The sequence below is a fragment of the Mixophyes fleayi genome, chromosome 5 (assembly GCF_038048845.1).
Source record: "Mixophyes fleayi isolate aMixFle1 chromosome 5, aMixFle1.hap1, whole genome shotgun sequence".
Classification (NCBI taxonomy): Eukaryota; Metazoa; Chordata; class Amphibia; order Anura; family Limnodynastidae; genus Mixophyes; species Mixophyes fleayi.
In genome coordinates, this window is record NC_134406.1 from 109,255,420 (window position 1) to 109,261,639 (window position 6,220).

Below are 6,220 nucleotides of genomic sequence, written 5' to 3' on the forward strand. Positions count from 1 at the left end.
TGAAAAAAAAACAAGCTGCAGCGCCACCTGCTGGGCAGAGTTATACACTGACCTATATATTTCTTGAAGGAGAAGTGACAGTTGGGAGTGGTTGGTGGTTGCCGGGGGTGAAAGTGGGGAGTTTTTAACACCTTAAGTAGCTTGATGAAGGATGTGGCGATGAAAATGAAGGATGAGGTGATGGAGAAAAATGATGAGGTGGTGACATGTGGACAAAACCACGTTAAAAAAGGGCGCTTGCGTCGGGAAGTAACGCTCTTCCCCTGAGGAGGCCTGGGCTAGGCCCAAATGCATGACAAGAACCTTTTTAACACCTTAAGTAGCTTGATTTGACTAGAATGCATGAATATCATGCACGGGTTAACTTGTGTGTATGTGTATATATACACACACACATACACATACACACCCCCTCCACACACACACACACACAATATAATAACAATTCTGTAAGCTAAAATAATTATTTAAATATGCACTCTTGGGGGTCGATAGCACCAGGTGATCAATATCCAACCATGGAGTACAAGCCAGATTGTCGATTGTCACTAACATCACCTACATAATAGTTTACAGTGGTAACAGTGTGGTGTAGTTAAAGATTAATGGGTGACACACAGTTTAACAGGTGCTTGTTCACACTGTTTCTCTTAGAGAAATGTGCTCCACCTGTAGTTACAATCTGCCATCTTCACTCAAAACAAAAGCTGCAGTGGAAGAGAAAGGTTCGGCTACACTTAGTAAACTTAGAAAATAGTAGGTTAATAACTATATATGGCATAGTAAATTGTTGTATTGGTTTTTGATAATTAAATTATAACCAAACTTTGGGACGTTTTACTGAGTGCAATACTGACCCAATTTTTCTTTGCTTTTAGCTTTGTAAATTATAGGTACAAAAACACATACCATCTGTGATGGTAATAAGATGAAATTATACCGGCGGTTCCCAAAGTGGGAGCCGCGGCGCTGTCACTGGGGTGCCGCGAGCCAGCCATAGAAAAAAACAAAGAGCACATAAACTAACCAATCTGCGCGGCGCCGGGACCCAGCAGACTCCTCACTCCTGCAGCCATCACTGACGTCGATAGAGAGGAGTCTGCTGGGTCCCGGCGCGGATTGGTTAAATTACGTGTTCTTTGTTTTTTCCTAAGGCTGGCTAGCGGCAGAAGAGTTCGAGGGAGCGTGACAGCGGGGCAGACAGCAGGGCAGAGGAGTGTGACGGCGGGGCAGACAGCGGGGCAGAGGAGTGTGACGGCGGGGCAGACAGCGGGGCAGAGGAGTGTGACGGCGGGGCAGACAGCGGGGCAGAGGAGTGTGACGGCGGGGCAGACAGCGGGGCAGAGGAGTGTGACGGCGGGGCAGACAGCGGGGCAGAGGAGTGTGACGGCGGGGCAGACAGCGGGGCAGAGGAGTGTGACGGCGGGGCAGACAGCGGGGCAGAGGAGTGTGACGGCGGGGCAGACAGCGGGGCAGAGGAGTGTGACGGCGGGGCAGACAGCGGGGCAGAGGAGTGTGACGGCGGGGCAGACGAGTGTGACGGCGGGGCAGACAGCGGGGCAGACAGCGGGGCAGACAGCGGGGCAGGGGAGTGCGACAGCGGGGCAGACAGCGGGGCAGGGGAGAGCGACAGCGGGGCAGGGGAGTGCGACAGCGGGGCAGACAGCGGGGCAGGGGAGAGCGACAGCGGGGCAGACAGCGGGGCAGGGGAGTGCGACAGCGGGGCAGACAGCGGGGCAGGGGAGTGCGACAGCGGGGCAGACAGTGGGGCAGGGGAGTGCGACAGCGGGGCAGACAGCGGGGCAGGGGAGTGCGACAGCGGGGCAGACAGTGGGGCAGGGGAGTGCGACAGCGGGGCAGACAGCGGGGCAGGGGAGTGCGACAGCGGGGCAGACAGCGGGGCAGGGGAGTGCGACAGCGGGGCAGACAGCGGGGCAGGGGAGTGCGACAGCGGGGCAGACAGCGGGGCAGAGGAGTGCGACAGCGGGGCAGAGGAGTGTGACAGCGGGGCAGAGGAGTGTGACAGCGGGGCAGACAGCAGGGCAGAGGAGTGTGACAGCAGGGCAGAGGGGCAGAGGAGTGTAACAGTGGGGCAGAGGAGTGTAACAGTGGGGCAGACAGCAGGACAGAGGAGTGTGACAGCGGGCAGACAGCGGGACAGAGGAGTGTGACAGCGGGGCAGACAGAGGGGCAGAGGAGTGTGACAGCGGGGCAGACAGCGGGGCAGGGGAGTGCGACAGCGGGGCAGACAGCGGGGCAGAGGAGTGTGACAGCGGGGCAGAGGAGTGTGACAGCGGGGCAGAGGAGTGTGACAGCGGGGCAGACAGCAGGGCAGAGGAGTGTGACAGCAGGGCAGAGGGGCAGAGGAGTGTAACAGTGGGGCAGAGGAGTGTAACAGTGGGGCAGACAGCAGGACAGAGGAGTGTGACAGCGGGCAGACAGCGGGACAGAGGAGTGTGATAGCGGGGCAGACAGAGGGGCAGAGGAGTGTGACAGCGGGGCAGACAGCGGGGCAGGGGAGTGCGACAGCGGGGCAGACATCGGGGCAGAGGAGTGTGACAGCGGGGCAGAGGAGTGTGACAGCGGGGCAGACAGCAGGGCAGAGGAGTGTGACAGCAGGGCAGAGGGGCAGAGGAGTGTAACAGTGGGGCAGAGGAGTGTAACAGTGGGGCAGACAGCAGGACAGAGGAGTGTGACAGCGGGCAGACAGCGGGACAGAGGAGTGTGATAGCGGGGCAGACAGAGGGGCAGAGGAGTGTGACAGCGGGGCAGAGGAGTGTGATAGCGGGGCAGACAGAGGGGCAGAGGAGTGTGACAGCGGGGCAGACGAGTGTGACAGCGGGGCAGACAGCGGGCTAGACAGCAGGGCAGAGGAGTGTGACAGCAGGGCAGAGGAGTGTGACAGCGGGGCAGACAGCAGGGCAGAGGAGTGTGACAGCAGGGCAGAGGGGCAGAGGAGTGTGACAGCGGGGCAGAGGAGTGTGACAGCAGGGCAGAGGATTGTGACAGTGGGGCAGAGGATTGTGACAGTGGGGCAGACAGCGGGCCAGACAGCAGGGCAGAGGAGTGTGACAGCAGGGCAGACAGCGGGGCAGAGGAGTGTGACAGCGGGCAGACGAGTGTGACAGCAGGGCAGAGGAGTGTGACAGCGGGACAGACAGCAGGGCAGAGGAGTGTGACAGCGGGACAGACAGAGGGGCAGAGGAGTGTGACAGCAGGGCAGAGGAGTGTGACAGCAGGGCAGAGGAGTGTGACAGCGGGACAGACAGCAGGGCAGAGGAGTGTAACAGCGGGGCAGAGGAGTGTGACAGTGGGGCAGAGTGTGACAGCGGGGCAAAGGAGTGTGACAGCGGGGCAGACAGAGGGGCAGAGGAGTGGGACAGCGGGGCAGACAGAGGGGCAGAGGAGTGTGACAGCAGGGCAGACAGAGGGGCAGAGGAGTGTGACAGCGGGGCAGACAGAGGGGCAGAGGAGTGTACAGTGGGGCAGACAGAGGGGCAGAGGAGTGTGACAGTGGGGTAGAGGAGTGTGACATTGGGGCAGACAGAGGGGCAGAAGATTGTGACAGCGGAGAAGAGAGCGGGGGAAGAGGAGTGTGACAGCGGGGCAGAGAGTGGGGCAGAGGAGTGTGACAGCGCGGCAGAGGAGTGTGACAGCGCGGCAGAGGAGTGTGACAGCGCGGCAGAGGAGTGTGACAGCGGGGCAGACAGCGGGCCAGACAGCAGGGCAGAGGAGTGGGACAGTGGGCAGACAGAGGGGCAGAGGAGTGTGACAGCGGGGCAGACAGAGGGGCAGAGGAGTGTGACAGCGGGGCAGACAGAGGGGCAGAGGAGTGTGACAGTGGGGCAGACAGCGGGGCAGAGGAGTGTGACAGCGGGGCAGACAGCTGGCAGACAGAGGGGCAGAGGAGTGTGACAGCGGGGCAGACAGAGGGGCAGAGTAGTGTAACAGCCGGGTGAAGGAGTGTGACAGCAGGTCAGATGAGTGTGACAGCGGGGCAGACAGCAGGACAGAGGAGTGTAACAGCGGGGCAGACAGCGGGGCAGAGGAGTGTGACAGCGGGGCAGACAGCGGGGCAGAGGAGTGTGACAGCGGGGCAGAGGAGTGTGACAGCCGGGCAGACAGCGGGGCAGAGGAGTGTGACAGCGGAGCAGACAGCTGGCAGACAGAGGGGCAGAGGAGTGTGACAGCTGGGCAGACAGAGGGGCAGAGGAGTGTGACAGCGGGGCAGACAGAAGGGCAGAGGAGTGTGACAGCGGGGCAGACAGAGGGGCAGAGGAGTGTGACAGCGGGGCAGACAGAGGGGCAGAGGAGTGTGACAGCGGGGCAGACAGCTGGCAGACAGAGGGGCAGAGGAGTGTGACAGCGGGGCAGACAGCTGGCAAACAGAGGGGCAGAGGAGTGCGACAGCGGGGCAGAGAGAGGGGCAGAGGAGTGTGACAGCGGGGCAGACAGAAGGGCAGAGGAGTGTGACAGCGGGGCAGACAGAGGGGCAGAGGAGTCAGACAGCGGGGCAGACAGAGGGGCAGAGGAGTGTGACAGCAGGGCAGAGGAGTGTGACAGCGGGCAGACAGCGGGACAGACAGCGGGGCAGAGGAGTGTGATAGCGGGGCAGAGGGGCAGAGGAGTGTGACAGCGGGGCAGAGGAGTGTGACAGCGGGACAGACAGCAGGGCAGAGGAGTGTGACAGCGGGGCAGAGGAGTGTGACAGCGGGGCAGAGGAGTGTGACAGCGGGGCAGACAGCGGGCCAGACAGCAGGGCAGAGGAGTGTGACAGTGGGCAGACAGAGGGGCAGAGGAGTGTGACAGCGGGCAGACAGAAGGGCAGAGGAGTGTGACAGCGGGGCAGACAGAGGGGCAGAGGAGTGTGACAGTGGGGCAGACAGCGGGCAGAGGAGTGTGACAGCGGGGCAGACAGAGGGGCAGAGGAGTGTGACAGCGGGGCAGACAGAGGGGCAGAGGAGTGTGACAGCGGGGCAGACAGAGGGGCAGAGGAGTGTGACAGTGGGGCAGAGGAGTGTGACATTGGGGCAGACAGAGGGGCAGAGGAGTGTGATAGCGGGGCAGAGAGCGGGGCAGAGGAGTGTGACAGCGGGGCAGAGGAGTGTGACAGCGGGGCAGACAGCGCGGCAGAGGAGTGTGACAGCGCGGCAGATGAGGGGGACATCGTGAGAGGGGCAGTCGAGGGGGGACATCGTGAGAGGGGCAGTGGAGGGGGGACATCATGAGAGGGGCAGACGAGGGGGACACAGAGTGACAGGGGCAGAGGAGGGGGGGCAGCGTGACAGAGAGCAGAGGAGGGAGGGCAGCGTGACAGAGAGCAGAGGAGGGGGGCAGCGTGACAGAGAGCAGAGGAGGGGGGGCAGCATGACAGAGAGCAGAGGAGGGGGGCAGCGTGACAGAGGGTGCAGTGTGAGAGAGGGCAGTGTGTCTGGATGCAGAGAGGGCAGAGTGTCTGAATGCAGAGAGGACAGAGTGTCTGAATGCAGAGGGGGCATTTTTGCATACAACTAAGTAAGTATTTCTGACCTAACCTAAATACTTATAACTTTTTTTGACCCAACTACTTCTAAAACAGGACTGCTCAATAATTATTTTGGAGGGGTGCCTTGAAAAAATTTGGAGACTCTAAGGGTGCCGCAAACTTCAAAAGTTTGGGAACCACTGCATTATACCATACTTGCACACTGTCACAGAATGTCTGGGAGACTCCTGAATTCTGGGTAGCTCTCCCAGACTCCTGGGATAGCAGGTCATTCTCCTAAATCCTGTCCAGAGCATGATGGGAGCCTTCATGAAGTCATTTGCAGCGAATGGCATCATTTTGGCCTGCCCTTTACGTCAAAATAACGCTTTTGCATGATTTCATTGCTTCTGTCCTCACACTTTACCTTCTCTCCAGGATCATCATCATCACCATTTATTTATATAGCGCCACTAATTCCGCAGCGCTGTACAGAGAACTCACTCACATCAGTCCCTGCCCCATTGGAGCTTACAGTCTAAATTCCCTAGCACACACACACACACACACACACACACAAACAAACACACACAAACAGACTAGGGGCAATTTGTTAGCAACCAATTGACCTATCAGTATGTTTTTGGAGTGTGGGAGGAAACCGGAGCACCTGGAGGAAACCCACGCAAACACGGAGAGAACATACAAACTCCTCACAGATAAGGCCATGCTCGGGAATTGAACTCATGACTGCAG